At 49.2% G+C, this 14994-nt stretch overlaps 1 long non-coding RNA gene across 1 annotated transcript in view; it reads right to left on the bottom strand.

Moving 5' to 3' along the window:
* Positions 1–11770, bottom strand: part of LOC119978878 — a 106148-nt gene extending 94378 nt beyond the window's left edge. Inside the window, exon 1 of the long non-coding RNA XR_005463588.1 lies at positions 11726–11770. This is a non-coding gene — a long non-coding RNA (uncharacterized LOC119978878). The remainder of the gene's footprint in view (positions 1–11725) is intronic.
* Between the last annotated feature and the right edge of the window lie 3224 nt (positions 11771–14994).

Below are 14994 nucleotides of genomic sequence, written 5' to 3' on the forward strand. Positions count from 1 at the left end.
CATTCGGCCCATCGAGTCTGCACTGACCCACTTAAGCCCTCACTTCCACCCTATCCTTGTAACCCAATAGCCCCTCCTAACCTTTTTGAACACTAAGAGCAATTTAGCATGGCCAATCCACCTAACCTGCACGTCTTTGGACTGTGGGAGGAAACCGGAGCACCCAGAAGAAACCCACGCAGACACGGGGAGAATGTGCAGACTCCACACAGACAGTGACCCAGCGGGGAATCGAACCTGGGAGCCTGGCGCTGTGAAGCCACAGTGCTAGCCACTTGTGCTACCGTGTTGCCCTTGGGGCAACATAAGGTTACGAAAGGCATTCCATAAGTGGAAATATTTCCCTTTTTTCTTTATTTAAAATCAACTGCACTGCTGGTAGAATTAATAGACCCAATTTATCATTCTTACCTCTTTAACCTGACACACCATTTTGCCCTTTTCCTCCAAATGATTTTTTTCAGCAGAGGAGACTCTCAGAAACATATCCTCCAATCATAAAATGGGCTCTGACATTCACCAGCACATTCCATCAACGTGATGTACTAAAATCTAACCTAACCTGAGGTGAAAGAACAGTGTGTTAACTCACTGTACATCCCAATCATTCCCACCTCCTCTTATTTGTACTTATTAATTCACATTGGCTCCTCAATGTCCTTATTAGAAATGATACAGCAGCCCACACAGAAACAAGTCCAATTCTGCCACTTTTGTGGGCGTGGAATTGGGTTCAAATGAAGCGAATGAAGTCCGCTCCCTCTATGGTCTCACTGTTTGATCAATCTTCCTGCATGTTCGAGGGTTCACGTTCACGTCCATGTGTGCACCCACACAGAGACACACAGGGCAGGATTCTCTCAGCCCAGGGCCGGGCTGGAGAATTGCCGCAACTGGCGCGAATTGCGCCGCGCCGCCCCAACGCCGGCCATTGGCGCCGGCGTGGTCGGCGTGGCACTGATCGGGGGCCACTCTCTGGGGCCCCACCGGCAATTCTCGGCCCAGAATGGGCCGAGTGGCCGTAACAGAAAATCCGAGTCCCACCAGCGCCGTTCTAACCTGGTCTTAGCCGGTGGGACCTCGGCATGGAAGGGTCCGGGGGCGGCCCGTGGGGGTGAAGGGGATGTCAGACCCCGGGGGGGGGGGGGGGGACCTCCGCTGCAGCCAGGCCCGTGATCGGGGCCTCCTTTCTTCCGCGCCCGCCCCTGTAGCCCTACGCCATGTTGCGTCGGGGCCGGTGCGGAGAAGGAAGCCACTGCGCATGCGCGCGTTGGCACCAGTGTCATTGCGCATGCGCGGACCCTGCGGCGCCCAGTTGATGCCGGGATCAGCAGATGGAGCGGCGTGGGTTACTCCAGTGCCGTACTGCCCCCCTGTCGGGGCCAGGATTGCTGATCCTGAGGCCACGTTGACGCTGTCGGGAAACGCGACGGCGTTTACGACGGCGTCGACACTTGGCCTCAGCATCAGAGAATCCCGCCCACAGTCTATCTCTCACACACACCCATGCACACACATACACAGGGCGGGATTTTCCAGCGCTTCCTGGGCAAGTTCTCCTGTGGTGCCGCTAGAGAGCAAAACAAACGGCCATCGACTTCGGCAGGATCGGAAGATCGTTCCAGCAGCCAGTGGAATACCAACTCCACCATTGGAAAATCTGCCACACACATACTCATAGGCACACACATTCACACAGTCTCATAAACATACACACACATCCCTCACACACACTCATACGCCTCACATATAGGCATACGCAGACCCATAGACACTCAGACACACACACAGATGTGCATTAAAACAATCACTTTTAATCACATGCACACTGAAACAGACACAAGCAAACACAGACAAAGACATAAGTGCCCAGACACTCACACATGTAAAAACAGACAGACACAGGTACACTCACAGAGAAATCTTAGAAAGTGAAGCTTTCATATTGCATCTGGAGTAGTTGAGGCAAATAGTATAGCTACTTTTAAAGATAAGCTAGGTAAACACATGAGGGAGCAAAGAACAGAAGGTAATGTTGATGGAGTGAGATAAAGAGGGATGCAAGGAGGCTCGTGTGGAGCATAAAAATTGGCAAAGATCAGCTGGGCTGAATTTCTCGATCTTTTTCAGAACATTCTATGCAATTGATGAGGAAAAAAATATTGAGCCAAAATATCACGTCAGTCATCCAGAATCTTTCAAGTATCAATAGCAAAAACACACAAACCCTTCAAACCACTTAAGCTTGTGTAAATAAACATTGTGAAATTGTGAGTTCGGAGTGCCAGAGAAATTGACCTGTCAATCCAGAAATGTTTTTTTCTGTGGAGCAGGTGTTTCAACAAGAGTAATGGTTGTCTGGGCTGTCAGCCAAGCGTACATAATGAGGCTTGGCTGGGAGCTCAGACAGCGATGAGGTCTGGATGATATTTATTACCTTCTAAGTGAAATGAACTTTACACCACAGTAGAAAGTTATGAATTAATGACTTTTTAAAAGCTTTTTTTTTAACACATCCTACTATCACTATCGGACTCATTAGTTCCATACAGTATATAGTGGGCCGAAGGGCATGAATGTGTCATAGTTTGGTATTAGGTATATGAGGGGCCCTGGAGGGTGGGTGGCTGAGGGGTGTAGCTTGGTTTTGGGGGTATTAAGTGTCATGAGGGTGCGTAGAAGGGCATAGATTGACAATGGGGACATGGGGGACCATAGTGGGTGGGTGGCATGCGTGAGGGCATGAAATGCATGGATGTGGCATGGGGACTGTGCGGAGAATGGAGAGTGTAAATGGTAAGGACTGGAGTGCTTTTGTGTTTTAATTTAACTGGGACGAAGACCCACAGTACCGAGGCGGGCCGTTTTAAACAGTCGCACCTGAAAGTCCCTGTGGCTGCCCCCAACCACTTTCCCAGGTTGGCTGGCCCAACTCCAGATCACCCCCCCCCCCATTAGCATTGAAGATCCCACCTTTGCGGATACTTTCCCCCGAGATGGGCAGACGGAGCAGGGAGTTTTCCCAAATCCTGTCACCTGCCTCGAGGATGAAAATTCAGACCTTGGGGTGTGTTAACAAGGCGAAGAGGCAAGGCAGGATAGTATTTCCATGAATATGATATTAATAAAAGAAAGATTGGCGGGGGGGGGGGGGCTGTGGAGTGGGGTCGGGGCGGTCTAAACGGTTACCTATCACAGCTGGAGTAGGTATCCAGCCTGTAAAGTAATTTTGTCTAATACTTCAAAGTTTAATATTTCCCTCAGTGTAAGTTGAACCATTTTCTTTATTGAGTTCTGACTTGTTTCCTCCAAGAGCACAAAACCATATTCTTCATTCAACAAGGACCTTTGAATGACCTCTGCAGTCTGAGGAGCCAATTATTCCCCGCGACTCAATCTATTTTGAGTAAAGTAAGAATGCTCCAAACAGAGTGATTCAGTGGGAAAGCAGAGTTTTCCACACAATGCCAAGAGAGAGTCCAAGCCATTTGGAATATTACCCTGAGAGGGGAGGCAACTGAAGGCACTAAAGGGTTAAATGATGAGGTCAGGTTGCAGAAATTTGATTTGTATTCGCTCGAGTACAGAAGACTGAGAGATGATCTGCTTGAGGAGCTTCAGATGGTTAAAGGATTCAATGGCTGTATACAAAGCAACTACCTGTTCCGACAGAGGAATTAAGAACACAAGAATATCCTTGTAAAATTAGAACTAGGCCACTCAGGAATTAAATTGGGACCCAGTTTCTCTCACAGATGCTGGCGAAATCTGGAACTTTCTCCCCGAGAAGTCCGCGAGCGCTGGGATAATTGGATCTTGGGAGAGCAGCGGCAGGGCCTTCCCGTCGGGCTTTGGGATCTCCGTGTTGGGGATAGATGGGGGTCAGAACCCCACACTGCATGGGAAACATACATCTGGCTGTGATATTCCTCAAGTTCGCCAGTCAGTGGTAAAAGGGCGGACTTGCTGCCCAATTAAGGATGGTGGGTGGGCCCTTCAAGGTGGAGACCAATAGGAGACCCTCTGGTGCTGAAGACATAGAAGCTTACCTTTTCAGGTATGAGTATGAGAGAGCCAGGTGGGAGTCGGAGAGGGCCACAATTTTCCATCACGTCTCCAGGCCCTGTGAGGCTTCAGTAACTAGGAAAGCTGCTTGGAAGCAGACAAGGACAAGGGGAGTGCTACAGGCAGGTTGTGAGGTCCCCTCTGTCCTGCCTGACTTCAGATCACCCCTGTCTGCCACAGGATGATTTACCATCGACGGTGGTGGGATTCGAGCCTGGAACCCCAGAGCATTGCCCCAGGTTTGTGAATTACCAGCTCAGTGACCTATACCACTAGGCCACAGGGTACAGGAGAAATCCAGTTGACCCCTGACAATAGGCCTTAACTGGCCTTTAAGTAGCCACCCGCTGCTTACAGTTGTCAAACCACCCCAATCCCCACTGCACTTCCCAGAAAATGACCTTCAGGTGTGGGGTAGGGGGAGGTGGGATGGTTTTGGGATACCAACTGGGTGTGCAACTTTTCACATCCACCTGCCTTCATGCTTGCCCCCTTGAAGGCTTAAAAACCTGCCCTCTGATGGACAGATTTTGGTTGAAGAAGGGCATCAAGGGACATGGAGACATGGCGGATAAGCAGGGTTGAGATAACTTGATCTAATTGTATGACAGGCCAGGCTCAAGGACATTCAGTCCTACTCCTGTTGCCATGGAAATTAGCCATGATTTTCTGGCACTGGTCTTCACCCCCAAGCCTGGCCAGGGCAGGGCTCTCAATGTACAGGATCCATCTCTCCGTCAAAGCTGTTCTCAAAATTGATTGTAACATTTGTGCCACAAGTCTGTGTCTCCATAAATCATCTGAAAGCTGATGGATGGAATTTGATCAAACTTTTGATTGATGTGGTGATCTGAAGAGAAAACGCTGGAGGGAAGTTCCAGAGACGCACAGCTGAAGAAAATCAATTGATTAACTGGGACGAGAAACTCAGGATTGTCATCTTTCTTTCACCAATCCCAGTTTCAGGATTTCCCCCGTTCATCTCACACCAGGGCTGCAGGTGATGATCAATTGGATCGAAGGCCTGACATGACACAGGGAGAAAGGTTAACCCATCCCGGAGCTCTCAGGACCCCTCGAATGTTACAAAGAGCCTCGTCAATCTTCCTTTATCTGCACAAACTAGTGTGGACAGTTTTTTGCCCAGAGAAAGCCCAACAGGGAGTCCAGAGATACCAGAGTTCTCCCACTAAATGTATTTAAATTTTTGGCAGATAGCAACAACAACGTGCATTTCTATATCGCCTACGCCATAGAAACACGACACCAGGCACTTTCGCACCATCGGAGAAAATACAACACCAAGCCGCATTAAGGGGAGATGAACTCTTCGTCAAAAAGGGAGAGAATTATAGCGTCTGGGGCCCAGGCGAGTAAAGGCAGATGGGCCAATGCTGGAGCAACATAAAACTGGGGATGCCAAGAAAAGGCCAGAATTGTCGGCGCACAGAAACCTCAAAAGGTTTGAAAGCCAAGGGGGAGATTACAGAGGTAGGGAGGGATGAGATCATGGAGGGATTTGAAAACAAGGATCAAAAATGTAAAATCTTGCGGCTTTGTTTAGCCAGGGGTCAAAGAAGCTCAATGAGCACAGGATTGATTGGGAAACATTGTTATTGGTGTTGGACAGACATATGCTGATCATATTCTCCAGGAAGCTATCGGTGTCTGAGGGTCAATCGAACATTTCAAAACTGACGTTGGTAAGGTGTTTGTTGGGCAAGAGTATTGAGGGTTACAAAACCAACGAAGAGTGGATCGTGTTAAGATAGAGATCGACCAGGATCTAATTGAAGTGCCAAAAAGGCTTGAGGGGCCGAATGGCCTCTTCCTGTTCTTATGTTCCCCTGGACGCACATGAATTGTGTGGAGTACCCAAACTCCCTTTGATCTTGGCAAGTGCTAAGTGGACATTGGCTGGCCCATGTAAAAAATGCACTTTTGTCCTGCAGTTACACTCCATTTACCGCACAATACCTGTGTGTAAATCAGCAACTAACATCTCCTTGTGCAGTCAAGGTTGACAAAAGATTCTCAGGTTAAACACCTACTGACCAGAACATTGAGATACTATCTTACAACAGTGGGACAGTTTTGCCAGTCAGTGTTTGTTGGCCTGTTTTCATTGGGTACATTGTAAATAACACCCTCCACTGCCGTGAGCGGTTTATCCGTCTGCCTTGTCCCTTTACACTCTTCTTTAAAAACAAAGAAGTGTGTATCACTATTGGGATTATTTTCAATTTCACCCCGTGGTTAGTGAATTGTGTTCTCTTAAGATACCAAATTTTGTTTGCATTTTAGTAGCAGAAGGCGTGATTAAAATAAATGTACCTGATTGGAATCCGGCATTATTATCTCTGTGGCCAGCACTCTAGAAGGTAGTGGGCTCAGGCCCTACTCCAAGGCCTTCAACACGAAATCCAGCCCGATCTTCCCGAGGCAGTGCTGAAGGAGTGCTGCACTGTCACAGAATGAGATGTTAAACCAAGGCCCCATGCAGCTGCCCTCTTGGGTGGGCGGAGAAGATCCCATGGCGCCAGTTAAAAGGAGAGCAGGGGGGTGAGGGGGGGGGGGGGGGGGTGTTTCTCCGAATGTGCTGCCCACTCTTTGCAGGTTATTGATCTCATTGTTTCTGGGATCTTGCCATGTGCGGATTTGCTGTAGAGTTTCATAAGAGATGACGACATCTCAAAAATACTTAATTGGCTGGATATCACTTTGGGACATCCTCAGGTTGTGGCAAGTGCAAGAGAAATCAAAGGGCAGAGGATTTTCCACGCCCTGCACGGTATGTTTTCCAGTGGCGGCTCGCCATTGGCTGCCCACAGGATCTTCCAGTCCTGCCAGTGTCTGTGGCATTTTGCCTGGCTCACCCGTCCTGACCCCGCCGCTGGGGAAGCTACCGCAGAGGGAAGGGTGGGTCACCTTTGATGGGACTTGATTCCTGGGGCGTTTAGACACTGCCTCGTTCTCACTGGCCCGCTGGAGGGGAGGTAACTCTATGAACCACTCCACCTGCCACCCTCTTTCATTTTGCAGTTGGGTGTCGATTAACTCGGCTACACTCTGCAATCTGGAGATCCAGTTACCTTTTGACTGTAAAAATCAAGGCGGAAGCCAAGTCCAGGCTCTCATCCTGTTTCTCAATTCAGCTTTATTTGGATTTGATGCAGATTTTTAAGGGGCTCTGCCCCGCTTCCCAAACCTACATCCGTGCCATGAAACGGAACAGCCCCTTTATAACTCCATAGCTATACACTGCAGATGGCGGTTTGGAAATTCCTGCTGCAGAACTGGCTTTTTCAAAGGTTTAGGATTGAACCTGGACAAACAGAAAAGTGGACACAAGTGCATACAAATCCGCTATCATACGCAAACAGTAAATCACATGGAGTGCCTTGCTAACAATGCACTCTTTAACGTGTCTACACCACTTATCTCTTGGTCTTTACAATGGGTTTTGTGTTGCTGGGGCCGCACCAAGGGCTGTGTCAAGGGTATTGCAACAATGGAAGAATTCACACACACACACACACACACACACACACGGAGCAAGAAGCCCGGTGCTATTAGCTGAGAGTTCTTTCTCATTGTACTTCCATATTTGTCGATAAAGTTATTAAAACAACTGTTAACATGTTCAAGTTAATAAAAGATAGCAGTCACATATTCCAGCATTTAGACGTTGTTTTGCTTTGCGCAAGAAATTAATATTGCTTCAATTTTAATACTGCATTCATTTGTTAGGTCTGACAGTGGTTAGCACTGCAGCCTCACAGTACCAGAGACCCAGGTTCAATTCCGGCCTTGGGTGACTGTGTGGTGTTTGCACTTCCTCCCCGTGTGTGCGTGGGTTTCCTCCGGGTGCTCCGGTTTCCTCCCACAGTCCAAAGATGTGCAGGTTAGGCGGACTGGCCATGCTAAAATTGCCCCTTAATGTCCAGGGGTGTGCAGGTTGTGTTATGGCTATAGGGCGGGATGGACAGGGGTGTGGAGATGGGTAGGGTGCTCTTTCAGCCGGTCGGTGCAGACTAGATGGGCCGAATGGCCTCCTTCTGCACTGTAGGGATCCTATAAAATTCTAAATCATCAACGTCCTCTGAATGTCCACTCAGCAACCCCTTTTGTGATGATCTGGTACGTTCATTCTAAGGCAGGTGAATTACTACAAGTTCCATTTCATTTTTATTAGCCCAAACAGCTCTCTGGAGATTATTACTCTCATTAAATCATGCTAGGAAAAGATCTGATTGAGTCCATGCAGCATTACCTCCCTCATTACCATCACCACTACCCCAGCTCTCCCCCCCCCCCCCCCCCCCCCCAACCTGTGTCCCACATTAATTTCCGTTCCTAAAACCTTACAGTGGTTTAACACTGACACCTCTTGATAATAGCAGAGGCATCTTATTGCCAGGCCCCAAATCTCAGAGGACACATTAACTCTCATTCCCCCATCACCCTCTCCTGCCCCTCGCAACTAATGCTGCACTTCAGGGCACTTGAGCTTAATTCCAAAGTGCTGCTGCTTCAAGTGGACACTCTCCCTGTGAAAGCCGAGATAGAGACTTTCCACAGGCTTCAGTTGCCGAGGTGACATAGGCCGAGACTGCCCCTTACTCAATGGTTAAATCCATCTTCCAGCAGGTGTGTTAGGCTGGCTTTGGTCAGGAGCAAGTAAGTTTCCTCCTCTCCATTCCAGAGGTGCGGATGCCAACTGTGTGCCCCTTTTCTGCTTATTCTTTTCTTCTTAGCCTCTCTCAGGAGATTGTGTGACTGGGAAGGGGGTGTAACATTTTGGCCTGTGCCATGTCAGGCGTGTTGATGGGTGAGATGGGGTGTCCCTTGCTTTTAGTACCCTGGCTAAGTTAACATTAAAAAAGGCAACATGCTCTTCTGGGTTTTACACATAAGTGCATGATTAATAATCAAACAGAGGGTTGAATTGTACTGATTCGAATCAAGGATTAAATCATTCAATGGTTGTGTTATTGGGCAAAGAAAAATCACTCGCATTTATATTGTGTCATGCAGGACACCGTAAAGGACTTCAAAGCCAAACCTTCCGTCCCTTCTCACCCCCTCCCCCAGCTATAATATGTCAAGATGCTTCTCTCCCCCAGACACCTGATTCTGCACCTAAATGCATGCCCCTAAACGTAGTTATGGCTCAGCTGTAATTACTAAAGAGAGTTAAAACATATTTACGATGACACTGCATGCAGTGCTGTGGCTAATTCCCATGCCTAGGGATACGTTTACTGGACAGGAACAGTTTGCACGTTGTGCTGTCTCTATCTCTTCCACAGCCATTAAAAAATATGCCCTAATAAAGAGGTCTTTGTTGAAAATAAGAGGTCATTATTTACTTTCTAAGCACAATGAGCCTCTTAATGCCTTGTTTCAGTGATACAAAGGTAGTAAGTATAATGTTTAATCTCCACTTCCTGTTCCTGGCACCTGCAACTCTCTCTATCTCTGTTTCATCATACTTGCACTGGGAGGATTGAACAATGGGTGTTACAGTTTACCAAGTCGTTTCAGCGCAGAAGCAGGCCATTCGGCCCGACAAGGCAATGCCAGTTTTTTAACGCTTCACACGAGCCTCCTCCACGTGCCTCTTTCCCTCACTAGACCCATGAACCCTTCTAATTCTTTCGCATGTTTACCAAGCTTCCGCTTAAAGGCACCAACGCCATTCACCTCAACCACTCCATGTGGTAGCGAATTCCACATTCTTACCACCCTCTGGGTAAAGGTATTCCTCCTGAATCCCCGAGTGGATTTATTCGTCACTGTCTTATAATTATGGCCCCTAGTTTTGGTCCCACTCGCAAGTGGAAACGTCATCGTTCTTCTTTCAGCAGAAGGCTAAGCAGAACATTTGTTTTCAGAGGTGTTTAAAATCAGGACGGCTTTAGATAGTGTAAATAAAGGGAGAGGGCTTACAACAGCTGAAAGGCTGTTAATCAGAGGGCACAGATTTGTTTGGTGACATGAGAAATGATTGATTAGGGTTTTGGAGTACTCTGCCAGGTAGGCCAGTGGGTTCAATAGTAACCTTCAAAAGGGGAGGGGAGAAATATCTGAAGGATTTTTAAAAATGCAGGGATATGGGGAAAGAGAAGGGGGTGTGGGACTAACTGGGTCTGGCGCAGAATAAAATGGCTTCCTGCTGCCGAGTACTTGTTCCACCATCTGTGCAGTAGGTCCTGTCATAATATCCACTCATGTATATAATGAGATGCAGACAGGCAATGATTGACACATAGGATGACCAATGAACACAGAACACAGAACAACCTATCACCAGACAAGATACCACCACTAAAGCTCACAGGGCATTAAGACTCCCGCTCTTTTTGGGACCCAGACACTGAGACAGTCAGAGTGTACAAATCAGTGGACATTATTGCCATGCGGTAGCTAGTAAGTCTGGTCGAACCAGCATGAGGTCGTCAGTAGGATCAGTAGAGTGTCAACCCACAGCTGAACATGTACAGCCGTTCATAGTTTAAATAAAACAGTGTTGGATCATCTCCTGTGTCAAACGTCTGTTTCTAGTTACACTGCATCCAGTTGCAGTCAACGTCGAACCAACGTCGAACCAACCCGCCTAAAACATCATGGTACCAGAGTGCTATTAATCCTGCCGAACCTACCTCAAGTACATCTGCAACACACATCTTGGGCGGCATTCTCCTCTACCCGGCGTGACGGAGGGTGCCGGAGTAGGGGAGTGGCACCAACCACTCAGGGGGTCGCGCCTCCCCAAAGGTGGGGCCGTGCCGGAGCGGTTTGCACCAGAAGACTGGCGCAAACACCCGGCGCCCCGGCTGCAGGGCTGGCCGAAAGGCTTTCGCCGGTCGGCGCATGCGCGATGTGGTGTTCCCTTCCGCCTCCGCCAGGGTGGAGGCCGTGGCAGTCACGGAGGAACATAGTGCACCCAGGGCACTGGCCCGGCCCCTGATCGGGGGGCACCGATCGCGGGCCAGGCCACCGTGGGGGCACCCCACGGGGTCCGATCGCCCCCCGCCCCCCCCCCCCAGGACCCCGGGGGCCTGCTCGCGCCGCTGTGCCCGCCGTTCCAGAGGTGGTTTAAACCTCGGCGGCGGGAGAGGCCTCCCAGCGGCGGGACTTCGGCCCATCGCGGGCCGGAGAATCACCGCAGGGGCCTCTCCGATCGGCAGGGCGAGATTCCTGCCCCCGCCACTTCCCGGGTGACGGAGAATCTCTGCCACGGCGGGGGCGGGATTTTAGGCGCCCCCAAGCGATTCTCCGACCCTGCTGGGGGTCGGAGAATTTCGCCCCTGATTTTAAAAACGGGTTAAAGGGAAGTGGGGAACAGGTAAGGAGGTGGATTTGAGACCAGGAAGAGATCAGCCACGATCTGATTGAATGGCGGAGCAGGCTCGAAGGGCTGAATTGCCTACTTCTGCTCCTGATTCCTATGTTCCTGGTGCCCGGAAAATATCCTCCTCGAAGAACACCACTGGCTGGCAGCTAACGAGGCTAATACCACTGACAGCAGGACCTCAAAAGGAAACCCCACGTAACTCGACCGAAACTCCGTCCCAATTGGGACAATACTCCACACCCCGCAGACTGAGCGTATGCCCCACCTCTCGCTGGGCCGGCTACCTCAAAGCCGTCTCACCTTTTTACTGTCCTGAGCTGTGATATGTCCGGCGCGGACTTCGGGGGATTTGTTTTTTGTGTTGTGAAAACTAACAATGAGCTTTTCTCAGCCTGTGGACTTTGTACCCACAGCACGAAGACGCCTCCGCACTTTTCACACCTACATCACTCTTTCTTCAGACGCGCTTTGACCTTCAGACTATGCAGATACAAACAGAACTCTTTTATTATGCAGACTCTTAAAAACAAACACACACAGATACACACACACACACACACACACAGGCAAATGACAGCAGAGTGCATCCCACAACCAACTGAATCTCTGCTGCGTTTGACAGCCAACAGTCTGCTGCAAGCCCCCAGCCAAGCATCAAAGAAATACAGCTGTCCTTTTTCCTTAATAAATTCCAACTTTGCCATTTGGAAAAAGCGCGGAACTTTTATCAAATACCTTTCTCCAGCTGGAGGATGATTAATTTTTCACCTGCAAGAATGGGAACGAAACCGTCTTTGGATAATCAAACAGGCGGAGGAAGGAATCAAACCTGTTTCTATCTGTCAGAAAGCAAGTGGAAAAATGTATCCCAGCTATGGCCCGTTGGTGGTGAGATCATGAAGTTGGATCAAAGGAATGTTTGTCTGAGTGGATGATGATCAGTACTTGGAGATAAAGTAATGTCCTCCCACCCCCCTCTCCACCACCATCGTGTTTTAGTTAGTGTGAACTGAGGACATTCTTCCTATGACTGTAAATTTCTCATGCTTTTCCTCTTGGGTGTCTGCTGTGGCCCAGTGGGTAGCACTCTGACCTCTGAGTCAGCAGGTTGTGGGTTCAAGGCCCATTCCAGAGACAGTCTCTAAGCTGACACTCCCAGGGTGAGTGTGGGAGAGAATTCATTGAGTAAGCTGGCTTGGCCCATGTATAAAATGTGATGGAGTGTCAGATCAGCGGGTAAGAAAGGGGTGCACTTCTGTCATCACCTCCGGACATCCCACAGTATTTAATTTACGCCCTTTGAAGGTAGTCACTTTAAACGTCGGTTTATAAAACAACCATCTTTTATTTAAACTGCCCCCTTGCAATTTAAGGCAAAATGGAATGTTCTGGAACGTGGGATGGCAATCATGCTGAACTCTGCCCGGAATCAACCCATGTGATGTGGCTGCCGTGGGGACAGACACCTGGGTTGAACCTCATCCACACTCAAGCGTCTAGGTTTCACACCTTGAGTCAAAGGGAGGGCAGCTGCTCCTGTTGGGAGCAGAAGTCTCAGTCAGTCAGAAGGACCTTTGGAGGGAGAGACTGTTTTTGCGTCAACTACCTAGCAGAACCGATTCCTGGTCTGAAGATGGGACCTGTGGAGATTTAAGGAGCTAGGAGTCTCCAAAGGTTGCCTTGATGCTGGATTTCAATTTGAAATGAAATTAAAAATGAAAATCGCTTGTTGTCACGAGTAGGCTTCAATGAAGTTACTGTGAAAAGCCCCTAGTCACCACATTCCGGCGCCTGTCCGGGGAGGCTGGTACGGGAATCGAACCGTGGCTGCTGGCCTGCTTGGTCTGCTTTGTAAGCCAGCAATTTAGCCTTGTAAGCTAAACCAGCCCCTTATGGGAGCCTCATATCTCCTTATGAGGCTCAGTGTCAAATTTGGATGTATAATGATTCTGGGAAGTGCCTTGGGATGTTTTATTATCCGACACAAAAGCAAGTTGTTTCTGTTGCAGCACTCCCTCAATACAGGATAACCGGCTCAATGCTGTTAATCGCAGAGCCACTTGTTTGCCTTAGCACTCAAACTCCCAGCTCGGTCTAATAGTTTGTCTTATCAAGTACTTATTGTGTCTAATGAAGCTGGTTAGGTGGGGGTTGGGAGGGTGGGTACAGGGGCGGGCGGTTGAGGTTTCCTCCCCTTGTTCTTCAACATTTGAAGTTTCCTTCTTTCATTACCGTTGACCAGTTTGCACAATATTGCTCCCTTTGACTTCACTTTTCTTTACCCTTGAAGCTCTTATCAAACCAAGAGTCGTACTTGGAAGCAACTCTACGAACTTATAAATCAGGAGCTGGAGGAGGCCACTCGGCCCCTCGAGCCTGCTCCGCCATTCAATAATATCATGGTTGATCTGATTGTAACCTCAACCCCACATTCCTGCCCACCCCTGATAACCTTTCACCCCTTTGTTAACCAAAAATCTATCCGGCTCTGCCTTAAAAATATTCAAAGACTGTGTGCGGGATTCTCCGTCCAGCGACGTCCCCAATGGGACAAAGAATCGGGCGACTGGGTAATATTGGGATCGGGCTAGGGGCTGACCTGATCTCAATGCTCCAACCCCCTGCTGGCAGCGGGATTGGGGTCCACCAACGTGCCAGCGGGAGCATGTAAATAAATGCAAATAGGTCTTACTCACCTGTGGTCTTTGCCAGCGTGGCCCTGGCGTGGTGGACCTCGCAGTGGGCCAACTCCCCCTAGGGGTTACTCTATCGGTCCACTGTGAGGTCCACCACACTCGCGCCATGTTGGTAGAGACCATCCAGGCCCATCCGAAGGTCAGGTCAACCCCCCCCCCCCCTGCCCGCACACTGCCCCCCACCTTCCCGAGATCTCTGTAATAAGGGGACACCTCCTGCGGATCCCTGTAACAGGGTGGCTCCCGGGGACCCCTGTAAAAGGGGGCCCCCACCCAAGGACTCCTGTAATAGAGGGGTCCCGACAGGTACCCCCTATCTAAAGGGATGCCCCCCTCCAACATACAGATTCCCCCCCTCCCCCAGAAAAGAGACTCCTGTCTGGAAGCTAGAGAGCAGTCCCGAGAGGGGCAATGAGACAAATTACAGCTGTAACACATAACATTGGGGCTTGGCCAGAGTTAGCCCGGGACCCGTGGGATAGAGACCTGTGTTGTTCTGTCCTGTGTACATCGTTCGTCCAGGCTCAATAAACCTCGGCTTTTTCAACGCTGCCTAGTCGATCACCTTGCAATATAACATTGGCGACAAGAGTAAAACAAACCAGTCAAAGGAAATTGTGCAATATCTGGGGATAAGTCTCTCAGAAGGCTAAAACGGTAAAAGATTGTTTGCAATCGAATGGCGATGCTACTATTCGAAACAATTGACTGGAGGTTGAATGTTGGGGCCAATATGTCAAAAGGCTTCGATCATATTTTGCTGCCAATGAAATAACAGCAGAAAAGAAACAAAACGTAATAATACTTACTGTTTGTAGTCCACAAACATACAACCTCGTGAGAAGCTTAACATCTCCGGGGGCGACTGACTCC

This window comes from Scyliorhinus canicula, chromosome 15, assembly GCF_902713615.1.
Source record: "Scyliorhinus canicula chromosome 15, sScyCan1.1, whole genome shotgun sequence".
NCBI lineage: Eukaryota > Metazoa > Chordata > Chondrichthyes > Carcharhiniformes > Scyliorhinidae > Scyliorhinus > Scyliorhinus canicula.